Source organism: Octodon degus, unplaced genomic scaffold, assembly GCF_000260255.1.
Source record: "Octodon degus isolate 3935 unplaced genomic scaffold, OctDeg1.0 scaffold00156, whole genome shotgun sequence".
Lineage (NCBI taxonomy): Eukaryota > Metazoa > Chordata > Mammalia > Rodentia > Octodontidae > Octodon > Octodon degus.
In genome coordinates this window covers 229,725-249,297 of record NW_004524732.1, presented here as the reverse complement: position 1 = coordinate 249,297, position 19,573 = coordinate 229,725, and the positions used below count along the sequence as shown (strand labels likewise).

The window sequence follows — 19,573 nt, the reverse complement described above, 5'->3', positions numbered from 1 at the left end:
GCATAGACCCCTCTGCGCTCAGACCACTACCTTACAGTGGGGGCAGGGGACGGAGGTCTGCTGAAGAGTGTGCATGTCACCTTCTTTCCCCTTATAAAACTAAGCTTCAAGGGAATGACAAGACAATTCAGCTAAGCTGGGGTTCCTGAGTGTAATGTTTTAACAGGTAAAAAGAAGAAACTTAAATCCTGTCCAGGACACTCCTGCCCTCTTTAGACATGCACATTACTTTTCATACCAGACAAGACAAGCACGTCCTTTGAAATCAATGCTGTGCTTGATCAAAAACTAACCACATACTAACTCAATCCATGGAACACTAAACACAGACAGTCCACGCCTTTACTCAGGGCAAACAGTGATGAAGGACTTATACTGGGGTTTTTCCATATTTTGTGACTCTGAGTCCAAAGGTTAGCAAGTGACTATACCTGCACATCTTGTTTTAAGACAGTATCTCACTAACAGTGCAGGCTGACCTTGAGCCCACAGTGACCCTCCTGCCCAGCCTCCCGAGGGATGGGATCATAGGTGTACGCTACCATGCCTGCAGTGCATGCATCGTACAGCCCCTCTTGTCACGCAAGAGGCACACATGTACAGCATCGTGTGTCCGTGACATACTGACAGCACAAGCACTTAAGCAGGAAATGCCCCTCCCGTGAAAAGCTACACGCACCATGTGCGCTGTCTCGTAAGCAGCAAACATTAAGATGTAAGCTCAGCACACTCAGCACTGATAGCAACATGACTAAATTTTAAACGCGTTGTGTGTTTGTATAAGTCATCCACAGTTTGGAAGAAGCAAAGGACAAAGACTGCTTTTTAAAAAGAGTTTTATGCGCCAACCTCAAAACGCCATGGTGTCAGCGGTGTTACTACTGTTTCTATATTTATGATTAATCACTAGCAGGACGACTCCCAGAAGGAAAGAGATGGATCCAACGGTGATGTAAGCAATCCACAGAAATGGATTTTTTCCTCTCATCCACAAAATAGTGCTCAAGATCATCCGTTTCCGTCAGTCAAAGGAATGCACAGGGTAATTGTATGTGATGTTCAAATAGTACTGCCCAGTGGGCAACGTCGGACGCAAATCACTCGTCTGTTTTATGAGGCGATACAGCTTCCGGAAAGTAGGCAGTGCCGCAGTGCGCATCCAAACGATGAAGTCCTCATTGATGAAGCCATTGTTGTCCTCATCGGAGTCTAGCATGTACACCGGCTTACGCCAGTTTACTGTCTTTGTTGTTCCTTTAAATCGTTCTTCCAGGCTTCCTGCTCCAGAAGGGTTTCTGAATTTCACGTGTTTATCTGTCCACCAGGCAATGCCTTTCTTTTTCAAAGTAATAGGTGTAGGTGTGGGATCAGACTCATTGGAGACCAGAAACAACTCTAAGGTATCATTAAACATGCTGTTGGCAATAGCTCCACAGGGAGCCACTGGCAGGTCTTCATTTTTTTCGGTAAGGATCACACTCATTACTGAGATTAAAGCACCAGCATCTCCATTGAGCTGACTGTCGTCTCGAAATTTCACGTAGCGACGACGATTTTGATAGAAATTAGACAGGCCGTAATACATGAACACATTGCCCTCAAATGCCTTTTCCAGCGTGAAGTTAATGGTGCAAACACAAGGTGTCACATTCGGGGACAAACACTTATTGCAGGGGCTGGAAGGCTCCGTTCCGGTGTAATCGATCTCGACCTCGCGGATGTTGTTGGAGGTGACTAAGATGCCGATGCTGATGGGGATGAAGATGAGGCCGACGACGAACGGTCGGCAGCACGGTGCCCGCCGTGAGGATGGGCTGCCAGGTGGGCAGCCGCTGCTGCTTGAAGGCCGTGTTGTCCGGCCTCCGCATCTTCGCGGCGCCCCCCGGCGCGCACGGGGGCCTGCCGTCAACCTCGTCCTTGGCGTTGCAGTTCATCGCCATCGGACCCGGGCGCGGCTCTACCGGCTCGGACGTCCTGGCCAGGGAACCCGCCCCCTAACCCTGAGGAGGCTCGGGCAGGCGCCGCCGCCACCGTCGAGGCGGAAGGGGCGGGACTCAATTTTAATTTTTGTTTAATATGTGGTGAGATGTATGGGTCTAGATTTAATCTTCTCCATGTGGTTAGCCAGTTTTCGTAGTACTTTTTATTCCTGAAACTTTCTTTCCTCCAGTGTATGTTTTTGGCCCCTGTCAAATAGTTTAATGTGCTTTGGAGTTGTTTCTGCATCCTGTATTCTGTTACATTGATTTTCATGTCTGCTTTTGTGCCAGTACCACGTTGTTTTTATCACTGTAGCTTTTTAGCATGATTTAAAGTCTGTGATTATGGTGTTTCCTGATTTGCTCATGTTACCCAGAATTGCTTTTGCTATTCTTGGTTTCTTCTGGTTGGGTGTACATTTTAGTGTTTTCTCTAGTTCTATGACAAGTACTGTTGGTATTTTGATTGGGATTTTGTTAAAATTGTATACCAATTTTGGAAGTATGATAATCTTGACTGTATTCTGCCTTATACAGAAATAGAGGATATCTTTGCATTTTTTAAAATATCACCATCTATTTTCTCTTTCAGAGTACTATAGCTTTCATTGTAGAGGTATTTCATTTCCTTGGTTAGATTAATGATGAGCTATTTAATTTTTCTTGGTACTGTTGTGATTAGAGCTTTTTGCCTAAATTCAGTGTTTTTAATTATTGGTGTACTGGAATGTTATTGTTTATTTTTTTAATGGTAGAATTTTTTTTTTTTTTTTAAATTTAGTACAGGGTTTACAGGGTCTCACTACATAGATTAGACTCCTAGTGATTCTCCTGTTTTCATCCTCCCAAGCGCTGGAATTACAGGTGCGGGCCCTCACACCCAGTCTCATTCACCAGCTCAGCACGCTCTGGGGGCGGGGCCAGCACAGTACTGGGGGATCAAACCCTGGTCCCTGTGTCTAAGCAGGCGCTTTAATCCGCTGAACTATCTGACCAGCTCTAGAAGAGTATTTTTTTAAAGGTAAGAAGTAAAACAGGTTCTGCAGAGCAAGTTTGGGCTAAGTAAAAATAGAAAAGTAGGACAGCCTGCGGTGTGGAGGGTCATCTATGCCCGAGAGAGCATAGTGGCAAATGCTATCTGTGTTGTATCCACTATTCATGCTGATGTCAGATGTAGGCCATCCTGTTGAAAACCTATTCAAGTTTTATTTTATTTTATTTTTGTATTTTAGGGAAGGATCTCTGTACTAGATTAGGCTCATAGTGATCTTCCTGTTTATAGCCTCCCAAGTGCTGGGATTACAGGTGCGCGCCTCCATGCCCAGTCTCAATTGCCGATGAAACTCAGGTCTCCAAGGGGGTCTCAACAACAGCTTCTTCTTAGTCCTGTGAAAATTCTAGTGACCATTTGTAGGATATTGTAAGCTTGTCACTGAATTGTTTAAGGAAGGACCAAAATGGTTCTTCAGGAACTGAGAGTAAGGCTAGGATCTTGAGGGGCTGTGAGGCTACCCTTCTTGCCTCTCTGTCAGCCTTTTGATTTTCCAGGTAGACTTTAGACATGTCTCTTTAGTGTCCCTTACAATGTACTCCTGTGACCTACTTGGGAAGATGGACTACCTCTAGAAGTTGTAGATTTGTTTATGTTTTATAGATGTTCTGCTTATTAGTTACCAAAGTCTGTCAGATTGAAGCATGGACACATAGCACCAGAGGGGTATATTTGGAGTCTGTATATACATATCTTCTTGCCTTTTTTCTAGTATCAATGCCTGAGTAAGAGCCCATGAGCTCATTTTTTTTTCCTGTTTTTTTTTTTTTTTTTTTTGTTTAGCAGGGGTTCCTGAGGAAAACTGGCCTGAGTGACCTGTTGGGAACTATAGTTACATAACCAGCCTTCCGATGTCCTTCTTGGACAATGCTGTTTTCATCAGGAAACCAGACTGCTTCACAGTCTTGCAGGGGCAGTTCACTGATGTCCTACCTGCTTGCATAGGTCTGAGAGATCTATGCCAAAGAGTGGCAAACTTCTGATCCTATAGGCACCAGAGAGACAGGATTAGGAGTACTAAAAACACTTTGTATTAATCTCAGGGATGTCTAACAGCATAGATGTCCTGATACTTAATGAGCCATTCCTCTGTTAATGACAAGTAACTTTTGATCTCAAGAATTGCTCTGACCTAATGGGGAGACAGGATTTCTAAGGTCTGTTCTAAAGTTCATTTTGTAGCTTACTCTGTTTATGTAGCCATAGTTGGTATAGGCAAGTTGGGTGTTCAGCAGCCACTCCATCTTACTTTTTGAAAAGTGTGTGTAATACATTATGTCAACTTGAGAAGTTTAAGTGACTCAGCAGGAAGCCAGGTTCTCATTTGGTAAACTTATGCATCCTGTGCAAGAGGAGGGCACGGAGATGGTGTGGGTACTACACTCGCCCTAGGGAGGGAGCTTGCTTACAATACAAGGGTGGAAAAGTGGCTGACTCTTATATTTTGCTCTTGTTGCTTTTGCTGTCTTCTGCCACTTTGAAATGTTGTCCCTGTGCCTTACCACCCTGCCATGGAGCCAGCTAATTATGGACTGAAACCTCTACTGTGAGCTAAATAAACCTTTCCCTCTTTAATTTTGGGCATTGTGCATTTTGTTCCAGCAGTGAGAGAAAAGTAACTAAACAGTATGACCACAGAGTTCTTGTCTTAGCCTTTGGGTTAAAGCACCTGAAGAAATTCCTCTTGTTTTCTGATATGTAGAAGATGGATTTCCTTAAATAAGGTATCCTATTACACCGTGCAGCAGAATCCACCTGTGGACTAATTAGGTCTGGCAAACCTGGCATAGTTTCAACAGGTAAAAATCTACTTTGGCCTTTGCTAGAATTTGAGAATTGCTCCCAATTGTGCTAGTAAATCTCTTCCTAGGAAGTAGGACATTGTGGAACATTTAAAAACTCATGGTTAAACATTTAGTCTTTAAAGTGACATAAGAACAGTAGTAAAGAATCTCTGACTAGGGGTCCCTTCAACCCCAATTATGGGTATAGATCTGAAAGAGGTTTTTCCAGAGAAGTAAAAACAGAGTGAAGTAATTCAGTTGGCTCAATTACGATGTCCAAAGTTACCCAGAGCTCCTCGCACGAAATTGTGATGTCCATGAACAGGGATGTGTAGGTTCACCTGGGCCCTTTCAGAGCGGGAAATGAAGGTTCTGGGTGGCCTCGTCCCTCTCTAGGAGCAGAAGCAGAGACAGTTAACCTTACAGTACCCTCAGTCAGGCACATTGGCTGCCTCACACTTAGAGCAAGGCCCAGACAGTGGCTTCGTACAGTTGTCTGCATAGTGTCGGTAGACTTCTTGCTCTTTAAACAGGAACTCTTCCTTTTGTTATCACCAGGCTTTGCCTTAGACAATTTGGGTGAGTTAAAGCATTGGCAGTTGTAACAGTTATAATTCAAGCTTTTTTCTTTTGACCATCTTTTAGATCCCATAAAAGGTCATGTCCAGCAGTTGGGCTATAATAGTCTGGGATCCCATCTAACAATTTTTTTTTTCTTTCTGGAACCGAGGATTGAACTCAGGCACTTACACTTGCCAGTCAAGTGCATATTTTACTGAGCTATCTCCCTGGCTGGGATCCCATCTAAAATTTCTTCATTAAACTGATTTGAGAAATATATAGCTCCCCTGAGAAACAGGTGGGGTTTCAAGAACAAGATATCTTTGTCTTCCTTAAGAGCCACTCTGAATACTATAGTTTGTGGGCTTTTGCTGAGATAGTCACAAAAACCTTAACATTAAAGATTTCATTCCACCTTCTGTGTTTTAAGCAGAAACGGTTTGCTAAAAAATAGTCTCATAATTTATACTGCCATCACTGAGCTATCTCTTTTTTTTTCAACATTTTATTGATAAACAGATAGCAATGAGACAGTTTCAAATGAAATCGGAAGTACAGTTTCAACAAATAAACTGAGCTATCTCTTGCTATTTTCTAGTTCTTACTGAACCCAAAACTGTATTTCAATAGTAGTATTACATTTTAAATTGGCAGGATCAACCCGTTCCTGCTAATCAAGCAGCAAAGTCAGTGGAATATACAGGATGTGGTTCATGAGGTTTTTTGTGGCTTTTGTTGGGGCCTATATAGGGCGACCAATCTTAGGTCTTTAAGAAGGCATCCCATGCAGAAGTGGGAAACCTCATGAGCCGACAAAGCATGCCTTGTGAGACTCAAGTATTCACTAGACAGACATTTCAGTCTAAAACTAGGATGATGCTGATGTATTTCATAGAAGCATAGGGGTCAACATTGAGCCACTTGATAGGTCTACCTAGAACTGAGTCTCTGATCCTTAAAATGGCATTCCATACAGAAGAAGAAGACCTGATGAACCCACAATGTCCCTTGTGAGGCTCAGGTATTCACTAGGCAGACATTTCTGGTATCTGGCATGTTTCATAGATGGATGATGATGGCATCTTTTTTGAAGCATAGAACAAATCCATACCAAAAGCTTTTGTCTACACATGGGTACCACTAACTCCTTAGGGAGAGAGGGTTGAGCCACTTGATGACTCTACCTTGTGCTTTGAAACTCTTAGGAGATCAAAGATCCCTTCCCACTGAGACTCTTAATCATGTTGAGTCATTTGATGGCTCTGTTTAAGCAGGGGAGAGCTATTTGAGGAGCAGATCTCAGGACTCCTTCAGGCATTTTTAGCCATTTGATGGATCTGCTTAATCAGGGTGTAGCCACTTGAGAAAGAGCATCTTTTGCATTTGCCTGAATAGTAAACACTTTGGTACTTTGTTTAAGGCAGTAGATATGAAAACTTTTTTTTAAGGAAAAAACTTTAAAAATTCTAGGAATGAGTCATAATCACTTACGTTATTAGCCTGCCTTTTGCTCTGCTCAGGCCATCAGGCATGTCTAGAGTACCTGAATTAGGTAGAAGAAGCAAGGAAGAGATCTAGCCTAATTCAAAAGAAAAAAGAATCTTAGGGCAAGATTTTCTGATGGCCATGAAGTCACTTAAAATTGAATGTGGTGGAACCCATGGAGCTGATTCACATTACAAAACAAAATGCAACTAACTAGGGTGAAATAATACCTTGAAAAATAAAAGTCTATCTAGGGAAAAAGCTTAGATGAGACTGAGCACAAAAGAGAGTAAAATGGCATAGGCAGCTATTCAGGCATCTACCAAGTTAACCAACAATTGTTTTTCTCCAAAAGAGTGAGAAAGCTGAGCAAAGTATCATGGAAAACAGAAATGCAAGGACAAACAGGCATAAAAATATGCTCAAAGTGCCTTACCTGCTCTCTTGGATGGCTAAACCAAATATGTTAGCACGTTTTGTGGGTGTTGGAGTCTCCTTCTGGAGATGGGTTCTAGGTTTTTTCTGTCCTGAGCAAAGAATTGTCAAGGCAAGCACAAATTGTAGCAATGTTTTAAGAAAGGAAAAGAAACTGGCCCTGCAGAGAGAGTTTGGGCCACTTAAAAGTAGGAAAAGAAGTATAGGGTGTGAGGGTGGGCTGTGTGTGCAAGAATGAGTACAGTGGCCAGAATACTGTTTGTGTGTGTGTGTGTGTGTGTGTGTGTGTGTGTGTGTGTGTGTGTGTTTTAATCTTGCTACATTGTTGACTTTGGTAATTTCAGGACTTTCTTGGTGGGTTTCTTCATATGGGTCTCATATGTTCATATTATCTATAACTAATGATAATTTGACTTTATTCTTTCTTATACATAGCCCTATTATTTTTTGAATAACACCTTGAGTACTGTGTTGAACAGATTTGGTGATATTGGTTATGCTTGTGTTTCTGATTTTGGAGGGAGAGCTTTCAGTTATTCCCCCTCTTAATATGATATTGGTAGTATTCATAACATTGATCTAAGATTTTTCTACATTTATTTTCCTCACAGGCTTTATCATGAGTGGATCTTGGATTTGTCTGTTTTTCTGTCAGTTGAGATGATCATGTGGTTTTTCTCTTTTTTAGTTGGATTCTTGTCTGGTTTTGGAATCACAGTAATGTTAACTTGCAGGAATGACTTTGGGAGTACTCCTTACCTTTTAATTTCATTGAAAACTTTGAGGAGTATTGGTGTTAGATCTTCCTTGAAGTTTCTGTAGAATTCAGTGGTGGATCCATTGGGACCTAGGCTTTTTATAGTTGGTAGGCATTTTTTAGTTTTGCTAATTTCATTGCCTATTACTCAGGATTTTTATCTTTTTTCAGTTTTGTTAATTCATGTGTACCTAGGAATGTCTCCATTTGTTGTGAATTCTCCAGTGTAGTACTGTAGGTTTTAGACATAGATACTAATAGTCTTCTGGATTTTGGTGATACTGTGATTGTACCTTTATACTTGTAATTGTTGTTGTTCTTTCTTTCTTTCTTTCTTTCTTTCTTTCTTTCTTTCTTTCTTTCTTTCTTTCTTTCTTTCTTTCTTTTGGTATGATTGACCAAGGGTTTTTCTATTTTGTTCATTTTCTCAAAAAGCCAGCTCTTTGAATAATTGGTGCTTTGTTTTGTTGTTCATCTCACTTTCATTAATTTCTGCTCTATCTTTGTGGTTTTCTTCTTAGTTCTAGCACTAAGTTTGGATTTGGATTGTTCTTGTCCATCATTAGGTTATTTGTTGTCTTCTGTTTATCTGAAGTGGGCATTTATTGATGTAGATTTTCTGTTAATACTGCTTTCATTCTGTCCCATAGATTCTGTTATGAATTGCCATTTTGGTTCATAACAAAATTCTAGAAACTGTCTCATGTTTGATTTCTTCTATGACCCATTGATGATTTAAGCATTGTTTAACTTCCATATATTGTGTAATCACTGTGGTTTCTTTTTTCCATTGAGTTTTAGTTTCATTGCACTGTGGCCTGCTAATATGTATGGTATACTTTTGATACATTCACATTTACTTATGCTGTATAGGCTAACATATTTTATTTTGTAGAATACTCTATGTGATGCTAAGAAGAATGTGTATTCTATTATTGTTTAATGGGACATTCTGTAGATATCAATTAAGTCCAACATTTGTTTCAACTATATCTTAGTTATTGATATTTTGTCTAATTATTGAATCTACTTGTAACAGTGGGGCACTGAATTTTCCCACTATAATTGTATTCAGGTTTATCTGATCATTTATGTCCACTAGCATTTGTTTTATGAACTGGGTGCACAGATGTTTGGTGTACGTATATTTATAATTGCTGTCTCTTCTTGTTGAATTTTTCCCTTAACCAATACTTTCTTTGCTTCCTCTAATCAGTCTTGGCTTGATGTTCACTTTTTCTGAAAATAAGAAAACTGTAATATGATAACTGTTGTTTTTTGGGTTCCTTTTGCAAGGAATGCTGTTTTCTGTCCTTTAATTTTTAGTCTGTGAATTTCTTTTTGTATGACAACATATCATTGGATTTTATTTCTTGCTCTACTTTGCCAGTTGTCTTTTTTTTTTTTTTTTTTTTTTAAATGTATCAGGTATTTAATTAGGTTCTTAGTAAGAAATTTAGAACACTAATTTATGAGGATAAATTCCATTTGTCAGAGCAAAAACGGATCGCAGGTAGCCCTGGAGCTGAGGAACACCTTTGATTTTTGCCAAAATCTGTGAGTCCACCGCTTTCTGATCCATCTTGCGCTGCTCTAAAATCTGGTATCTCTCTTTCTCGGTGTCGAAGATCTCGCCCTCCTGGTGTCTGGGCTTCCGCAGCTTCTTCTTCTTAAAGTAAGCATCAGTGAGGTGTTTGGGGATTTTCACTTTGCTGATGTCAATTTTTGTAGAGGTGGCAATGACAAATTTCTGGTGTGTTCTTCGTAGAGGAACACGATTAAGGCTCAGAGGCCCAGTCACAAGTAGCAAGCCACTCTCCAACTGCTTCAGGAAGACCACTCTCTTGCCTCTGTGACGCCCAGTGAGGATGAGCAAGATGGTGCCAGGAGTGATGCTAGCTCGAAGTTTCCACACATGCTGACTGAAGGGTTTCTTGCCGTGGCTCAAGAGCTTTTGGGGCACGTCTTCAGTAGGGTAGTACCTAGGCATTTTTCGAAGCTTAACCACCCGGCTACCTCCATTCTTGTCCCCACCGACCGGTTTTGTGATGGTAGCAAGAACTTTCTCCTTCTTTTTCTTCTCAACCTTTGATTTAGCAGCTGTGTACTTTCTCTTGTACAAAGCCTTTCTGGAATACATGGCAGATCGGGAGTATCTACCAATTCCTCTAACTAGGACAGGATTTCGGCTGCAGTGGGGCTGCCCCTTCTTGGACTTTTTTGCCTTCTTCACCTTACCCTTTTTACCAGTACCACTGGCAGAAGCCTTCTGGGCTTCAGGTTTCTTCTCTTTAGTGTCTGGCTTCTCAGTTTTTTCACCCGCCATCTTGCAAGATGGGAAAGAGAACTAAGATCGCCAGTTGTCTTTTGATAAGAAATTGAGACCACTTACACTGAGAATTACTACTGAAAAGTATTGAGTTATTCCTGCCATTACATTATTTTCCTTTTGCTAATTTATTTTCTCTCGCTCTTCTTCACTGGTCACCTTGGAAAGTGCTTTCATTTTATTGGACTTTTGTCTAGCATCTGTTATTGTTGATTTCTTAATAATTATCATTCTTTCCAGAGCAGGATGGAATTTTAGCACTGTTTTAATTTGTTTTTCTCAACAGCCAGATATAGTGAACATATTTTCATACATTTAGTGATATTTGTATTTCTTTCTCTGTGAAGTATCTTTTCATTTCTCTTGCTCATTTCTTGTCCAAGTCTTTAATTTTAGGTGATTTTAGCTTTTGAATTCTTTACATATTCTAGGTAATAGTCTTCTAAGGAGTGACTGGCAAAAGTTTTTTCACTGTTCTGTAGGTTGTCTCTTCACTATACTAATTGATTCTTTTGCTGTATGTAAGCTTTGTAGCCTGCTATAATCCCATTTATTATTTTTTGTGCAACTAAGGTCTGTTTAAAAAATCCTTTCCTATACCAGTATTTTCAAGTGCTTTACCTAATCTTCCAGTAAGTTTAATGTTTCTGTTTTAATGTTTAAGTTGTTGATTCATTTTGATTTTAATTTAGTAGATGGTGAGATATAATAGTCCAGTTTGAATTGTCCACAAACTAATTACCAGTTTTTCCAGCATCACTTGTTGAGTAAACTATATTTCCCACAATATGCTTTTTTTCTCCCTTTGTCAATGATCAAATAACTGAATATGTCTGGGGATGTTTCTGTATCTTCTATTGTATTCTTTTGTCCACACATCTGTTTTTTTCCCCCAGTACCATGCCATTTTTATCAACATTGCTTTGTAGTATAGCTTGAAGTTAGATAGTATTTAAGGTTTCCTGCTTTGCTCTTACTCTCTAACATTGCTTTTGTAAATCTTATGATTCCGTAAGAATGTTAGGATTGTTTTCTGAAATTTTTTGAAGCATACTCTGGTTATTTTTGTTGAGAATACATTTAATTTGTATAATAGTTTTCAGAGTATGGCCAAATTGACAGTATTGGTTCTGCTGATCTAGAAGCATCTTTCCATTTTCTGATGTTGTCTTCTTCTTCAATGTTCTTTTTCAGAGTATGGTAGTTTTCTTTGTAGAGGTCATTCCATTTCTTGGTTCGGTTAATTCACAGGTATTTCATTTTACTTGAAGCTGCAATAAATGATACTGTTTTCAGTTTCCTTCTTATCAAGTTCATTATTGACATACACAAATGGTAATGATTTTATGTATTGATCTTTTCTTCTGCTACATTGCTGAAGTTGTTCAGTAATGGTAAGAGTTTGTTTTAGTAGAATTATTTGGGTCTTCTCCAGAGAGTATCATGTCATCTACTAATAGTGATGATTTGCCTTCCTCCTTTCCTGAGTGTATCCCTTTCATTTCTTTCTCTTGCCTCATCACTCTGGCTAATGTTTCAAGTATACCACTTAAATATAAGTGTGATACTGGACATCCTTGTCTTGTTCCTGATTTTAGAGGAATACTTTTACTTTTATCCCATTTAGTGTGATGCTGGTTATTACTTGGTTATAAATAGATTTTTATCATGTTCTCATATGGTCCTTCTATTCCTGATTTTTTTTTTTTTCAAGGTTTTTGTCATGAAGGGATGTTGGTTTTTTTTCAAAGGTTTTTTTTTTTTTTTTGTATTTTTAGGGAAGGGTTTACAGGGTGTTCAGGGTCTCACTACTAGATCAGACTCATATTGATCTGCTTGTTTACAGCCTCCCAAGAGCTGACATTATAGGTGTGTGCCACCACACCCAGTCTCTATTGCCATCTCAGCACGCCACGGGGGTGGGCCTGGCACAGCAGGCCCAGGGATGAAACCTCTGGCCCCTGAACCTGCTTACAGGTGCTTTAATCCACTGAGCTATTTGGCCAGCCCCATTTTTTTGCATGTATTAATATGATCATATAGCTTTTGAACTTATTTCTGCTTATGGAATGTATTATGTTTAGTGGCTTACATATGTTGAGCCATCCTTGCATTTCTGTGATGAAACCTACTTGATCATTGTCTCAGTAGCTTTTTTTTCCTTGCTGGGACAAAATACTTGACTCCCAAAGTTAAGGAAGCAAAGGTTTATTTAGCTCCCAGTTTGTGAAGGTTTCGCTTTATAATGAGTGATTTCAAGGCAGAGTGGCACATGGCAGCAGTTCATGGTAAAAGAAAACAGCAAAACAATAAGAACAAAAAAGAAAGAGCAGATAGAAGAGGGCAAGCCTCTTTTCCTCCCTTATATTGTGTACAGGCTTACTGCTCCAGGGCTGGTATAGTACACACACCCATAATCCCAGCATTGGATCATTATTGAATCACAAACTCTAGAAGCCTGCCCCATGATTACATGAGGCTTTGAGGGGACATCTAGTTACAAACCGTAACAATCATGCTGTATGATCTTTTTGAAAACTTGCTGCATTCTATTTGCTAATACTTTATACTTTCCTTTTTTAGTTGGATCTTTGTCTGGTTTGGGGGATCAGGGCGATACTTCTTTTCATGAATGAATTCGGGAGCACTCCATCCTTTTTAATGTATTTGAAAAATTTGTGGAGTATTGGGTGATACAGCATTCTTAAAGGTTTTGTGGGATTCAGCAGTGTATCCAAAAAGTCCTCCCCCTACCTTTGTAGTTGCTAATTCTTTATTACTGGTATTTTCATTGCTTCTTATTGGGTTGTTATTCATATTAGTATCTTCTTAAGGTTAGTTTTGGTAATTTGCATGCATCTAGGAGTCTGCCCACTTTTTAAAAAAATTGTTAATTTGTTGACATACAATTTTTCAAAGTAGGTACTGTTTTTTGGACAGTGTCTGGTGATTTCACCTTTTGATGTGAATCTTTTGTCTCTTTCTCTTGGTTAGTCTGACTAAATGTTTATCTATTTCATTTATTCTTTCAAAGAACTAGCTGTTTGAGTCATTGAATTTTTAAAAACTTTTAAAAAATCTCAATTTCATTGATTTTTACTCTTTATAATTTTGGGTTTTTTTTGTTTCTCAAATATCTACATTCTTCATAAAGTTACTTATTTGGACTTGGTCTCTTTTCCTATTGTGAATATTGAAATTGTGATTAATTTTCCTCTTAGAACCACTTTCATATTGTCCCAGATGTCTTGCTGAGTTATGTAGTCATTGTCATTAGTTTCCAGAAAAATTTTGATTTTTTTTAATGATCTTTTGGAATATGTTGTTAATTTTCCAGGAGCTTTTGTTTTTGCTGAAATTCTTTCTGTCCTTGATTTCTGTTGCAATTGTGCAGTGGCCTAATAGTGTATATGGGGTAATTTTAATTCCTTTATATTTACCTGAGTGGGCTTTGTGGATTAATACTAGTATATTTACTTGAGTGGGATTTGTGGACTTGTGGGCTTTGTGCTATTAACAGCAAAAGTATGATATGCTGCTGAAAAGAATGTATGTTGTAGAGGAGTGGAATGCTGTATAGATACCTATTAAGTCCATTCATTCAAAGGTGTGAATTGATATTTCAATTGTTATTCACATATTTCTGACTTTTTTTTTTGACTGGCTCAGGATGCCTTCATGGCAGGTCTGCTAAGGCTTGAGGATCTGGGGATCTAACCACAGCATCCTGATTGCTTTGTTTAAGCAGTCATTTAAACAACTAAGCTAATGGGCAGGCCCCCATTTCTGACGTTTCTTTAATGATTTTTTATTTAGTTGATCTATCTCTTTGGGAAAGTGTTGTGTTAAAAATCCCCTACTATGATTATGTTGGTTTGTATTTGATCTTTTCACCAATTTTTGTTTTATTTAGACATCACTATCCAGTACTTTTATGTTTATCATTGTTATCTCTTCTCGTTGAATTGTTACAAATCTTTTTTTTTCACATCAGACGGGTAACGTGCCCACGTCATAACAAGGTTTGAGGGAGGCACATCTCATGAATTATAAGACATGAACACCCAATCATCACGCTCATGAACCGAAGGATTTGTTACAAATTTTTTAAGGTGCTCTTTGTCATGGACATATCTTATTTCTTCATCTATTTTGAAAGATAGTTTTATAGGATATTTTAGTTCTGTGTTGGGAATTGTTTTGCTTTAGGATTTGAAACACTTCTTGCCAAGCTTTCCTGGCTTTTAAGTTTTGTATTGAGAAGTCTGCTGTAATTCTCATGAGTTTATTTTTATAGGTGTTTTATTGTTTTTTGCTATCAGTTTATAAGATTCTGTCCTTGTGTTGGATTTCTGGGATTTTGACTGTTACATTTCATGGAATGTTTCTTTTGTGGCTTTTTGGCTATCTGTATGCCTTAACTTGTATTTTTAATTCTTTTCCCATATGGTGCCACCTTCATTCATGAACTTAATTCATTCTGTGATTCTGGGGGAAGATGACAGCGGTGATGTTGTCTACCTGATACAGAGTTTGCAAATGGAAGCAAAAGTTTGCTGAACACTTCTGTTTACGAACTAAATTGTTCATGAACAGAAGCATTTGTGAATTAGGGAATTAGTATGCCTACAAGTGTCTGCTGTTATTTCTGTAAATAGATTTCTTTGTGCCATTTTTTTGTGGTGGATTGATAACTGGTGGTCAACTTGTAACACCTAGTTAAACTGAGTCTCTGTGGTGCTAGATGTGGAAGGCCCACCTGAGGATTATTGCCAATAAAATACAAAGGAGAACAGGACCTGGAGGAGCTGTTGGTTCTCTTGGGGCTGCTGGTTCTCCTGGAGGAACTTGTCATGCTGGCTTTCCTGATATGCACTTAACAGTTCTCATCATTGGAGAAGCTCCAAATCTTGTTGCTGAGGATGGCTGCAGTACTTTTTTTGGGAAGCTCTGTCCTTTCTTTGAGTGTCACTTCCTTGCTCCAGTGCAGATCCCTCAACTTGCTAGCACAGATCATTTATCCCACTGGCACAGACTATCTACCTTCCACTACTGACCTTCGGGCCTTCCGAGGGCCTTCCATAAAATAGATATATCTGAGACATTGTCATCGATCGGCTCTAGGTCTACAGCTGGACTCGTTGTGAGAGCTAGACCCTCAGTGGGATTATTTGGATGTTTAGTGTGAGGACAGATTTCCTGCACTCTTTTGAACTTGACTCTTTGGGTGACTCTTATAAAATAATCTTCTAAATTATGGGTCCCGTATTGTATTGTTTCCCTTGCAAACCCTGACTACAACAGTTGTCTTCTAAATTTTTACTAACTCCAGTTAATCGTAGTCTTCTTTGCCATCTAGCGGCCTTTTTATGGTCTGTGATTGTAAGGTCTCCAACAGCACCTGTTTTCTAGTTCTGACACTTTGTCCTCACACTGGTCTCATCTGCTACCTATACTTTCTAAAGAATTTTTAGTTATCTGGGTTTCTATTTGGTACATTTTTATGGACTCTAATTCTTTGTTAAAATGGTCATTTATGTTTTATAGTTTTGTTTAGCTGAGGTAGCTTTTTATCAATGTCTTCTGTAAACTTGCTGATTGCTTTGTTTATGAAGTCCATTATCTGTTTAGTTACGTCTTCTTTGAGTTCACTGAGCATCTTATTGATGTTTTTAAATTTTTTTTTCTATATTTTCAAGTAATTCAGCTATGTGGCTTTTGATTTCCTTCTCTCCTTTATGCTCCTTGCTCTGGGGAGTTAGAAGTTTTGGGAGACATTTATTTTCCTTTTCTTCTGTTGTTTGTTTCTTTTTTGTGTGTGCTGAGAGCTTTGCAGGCTGATTATAGTGGAAGACTTTGTGTTCGTGTGGAGACCTCTTTATTTTTTTAAATGTATTTGGTTGTTACAGGGTCTCACTACACAGCTTGGACTAATAATGATCCTCTTGTTTTTATCCTCCCCAGTGCTGGGATTACAGCATACATATGCTGCTATGCCTGGACTCTGTGGCTGGCTAAGTGTGCTCTGGAGGTGGGGCTGGCATGGCATGTGGTACTGGGAATTGAACTGCAGTCCCTGGGTGCTTTAATCTGCTGAGCTATCTTGAGCTATCTGAGCTATCTCCAGGCTGGCCCTGGAGACTTCTTTAGTTAGTATTTGCTTTTCAGTGATATGCTACTTGTGCATGTGGCCAATTATAAACCTTTAGTTTTTGTCCCAATGTTGAACAACCTTTGTTTATTTGGGAGGGTAAGATGCAGTATAATTAGCCCAGCACTCAGTTCTCTGGGAATAGGCTACAATATTATTAATGACATGAAGGCAATCCAGATTTGGGCATACAGAGAAAACCAAAAATTATGCCATAGTGACCAACTGAGATACATATTTGATTAGGCAAAGTGCAGAGGCCAGGATTTGATCCTTGCTGTGTCATGCTGGCTCTACCCCCAGGGCATAGAGGCTGTGAATGAGACTGGATGTGATGGTGTATGCCTGTAATCCCTAGTGCTTGGGAGGCTGAAAACAGGAGAATCACTATGAGTCCAATCTATGTAGTGAGACCTTGTAGACCCTGTAGACCCTGTTCTAAATACATTTTTTAAAAAAGAGATACTGACATACCTTGATAACCAATAATGTATACCCTTAAGCATAGAAACACAGAAATCTATAATTATAGTATAAATACCAAGGCAAGCCATATTGACATACAAAACTATCTACCAAGTGCAACAACTACCTCTCTCTTTAGCACTAGTACAGTAGTATTAACTATCTAATGATTAGAAAAACTTATTGGTTATATAAGGTATATTACCTTTTATATTAAAGGTAGAGTGGATGGGGAACCAGAAAATGAAGAAAGTAAAAGTTGGCTAATGGTAGAAGAGAGAAGAATGAGATAAACGATCCTATTAAAGGTTAAATGAAAATTAGCATAAATAGATAAAAATAAGAAAAAGAATGAATAAGAAAAAGATGAAAAAATATCCCAGCAAAATCAAGGGAAGAAAAGTAAGAGCAAAAAAATAAATAAATAAATAAATAAAAGGAGAAAATGATAGAAAAAAAGAGAAATAGAGGGGGGAAAAAAGCCCCAAGTTCCCATCCTCCACCCCACAAGCCTCTTTGTCCATGCACTGCAAATTATGACACTTCAGTGGAAGCTGAGGTGTGTCCTCACTGTGGTAGATGCAGATAGCAATCAGTCCACTAAACTCTGCTACATGTAGGCAGCAGGGTTGGTGTCCAAGCAGATCACTGGACTCTGTCAGCACTTTCAGATCCCCCTACCTCTGAAAGCTATACTCACTGGCTTGGCTTCTCACTACCAAGGGCAGGATCCTGTTTCCTTTCCAGCCTGAGTTTAATTTCTTAGGGCGTCTACATCTAGCCTGACACTGTCTGCTGTTGTGTCTTATGATTGTTACTAACTCAGTGTGGTAGAGTAACACGGGTATTGCTGAAATTATATTATTCTGTTTTTTCTGTGCCTCAGTCTGTTTTAATTTCTTAATTTAAATTTATCAAGTATAATTTAGGTATACATCATCACAGTCAATATAGAGCAAATTTACTGCTATAAATTTCCCTGTTAGCACTGTTTTTATTGCATCCCACAGGTTCCAATAAGTTTTATCTGCTTTACCATTTGATTATAAATATTAATTTCTGCTTTAATTTCATCTGTGGCTCATTCATTGTTCAGGAGGATATTGTTTAATTTACATGAATTTATGGAATTTTTGAGATTCCTTTTGTCAATAATTTGTTTCGTTGCACTATGGTCAGATAATGTTCATGGGATAATTTCGTTTCATTTGCATTTAGGTAAGCATGTTCTATGGCTAGTATATGGTCTGTTTTGGAGAATGTCACATGTGCGGCTGAGAATGTGTACTCTAATGTTGTTGGATGGAACACTGATTAAATGTTTACCAAGTCCATTTCTTCACAAGTTTGGTTTGGTTCTGTTATTTTTTTGCTGATATTTTGCCCTGTTGATCTATCTCTTTGTGAGAAGGGAATATGTTAAAGTCCCCCATTATAGCTGTACTATTGCTCATTTGAGTTTTTATGTCTGTTAAAATTTGTTTTATATTATGTAGCTGGCTACTCCTCCTTTCAGTACATATATAATTGTGATTGTTATCTCTTTTTCTTGCCATTGTTTCCTAAGAAGTCTGTAGTGACCTTCTTTATGTCTGCTGATCATTCTTGGTTTGAAGTTTACTTTGTCAGCATCCAGAATAGCTAACCCTGCTCTTATTTATTTATTTATTTTTTAGGGAAGGGTCTACTGGGTTTTCAGGGTCTCATTACTAGATTGGACTAGTAATGATCCGCCTGTTTACAGCCTCCCAAGAGCTGGCATTACAGGGGTGCTCTTCCATGCCCAGTCTCAATGGCTGTCTTGGCACACCCTGGGGGTGGGGCCAGCACAGCAGGCATAGGGATTGAACCCTGGCTCCTGCACCTGCTTGCAGGAGCTTTAATCTGCTGAGGTATTTGGCTGGCCCTTACCCCTATTGTTGTTGGTTTTTTTTTTTCCCCTAGGTCCCTTTAACATGGAATTTTGTTTTCTATCTTTTGACTTTATTTTTTTCATTTTTTATTTAATTTGGTTCAGGGTCTGACCATGCAGCTTGGACTCATATTGATCCTCCTGTTTGTAGCTTCTCCAGTGCTGAGATTACAGGTGTGTGCCACCATTCCTGGTCTGACTGGCTTAGTGCACCTGTGGTGGAGCCGGTGTGGCATGTGCTGCTGAAGATCAGACCTGGGTCCTTGTGCTTGCCTAAGCAGGCATTTAGTCTGTTGAGCTATCTTGCTGGCCCTATCCTTTCACTTTCACTCCATAAATTTCCTTTTGAGTTAAATGTGTTTCTTGTGTACAGCATATTGTTAGATTTTGTTTTTAGATCCACTCTGTCAGTCTGCTTCTTTTGATTAGAGAATTGAGGCCATTTACATTAACAGTTGTTGGGGGCCTGGCCCTAGCTCAGGCCTTTAAGTGGCTGCTTCCACAAAGCTGTCAGCCTCAGGTTGCTGGAGTTCGAACCTCACACCTCTCCCGCTGGCCAAAAGTGCCCTGAAGGCATTCGAGCAACAACAACAAAAAAAAAGAACCACATTGTAGAGATATAGATTTGAGACAAAAGCCTGATGTCCCAAGAGAGCAGGGAACA

The 19,573-nt window shown here is 39.2% G+C and overlaps 1 protein-coding gene, 1 non-coding gene and 1 pseudogene across 2 annotated transcripts in view; 1 reads left to right on the top strand and 2 right to left on the bottom strand.

Moving 5' to 3' along the window:
* LOC101565842 (FGGY carbohydrate kinase domain-containing protein-like) overlaps positions 1-19,573 on the top strand; it is a 218,397-nt gene that overhangs the window by 18,034 nt on the left and 180,790 nt on the right. The gene's annotated exons all lie outside the window — the stretch shown is intronic.
* On the bottom strand, positions 820-2,002 carry LOC101566235 (annotated as a pseudogene).
* LOC111812990 lies at positions 14,370-14,474 on the bottom strand. The gene has a single exon (XR_002818351.1). It is a non-coding gene; the product is annotated as a small nucleolar RNA U13 (small nucleolar RNA).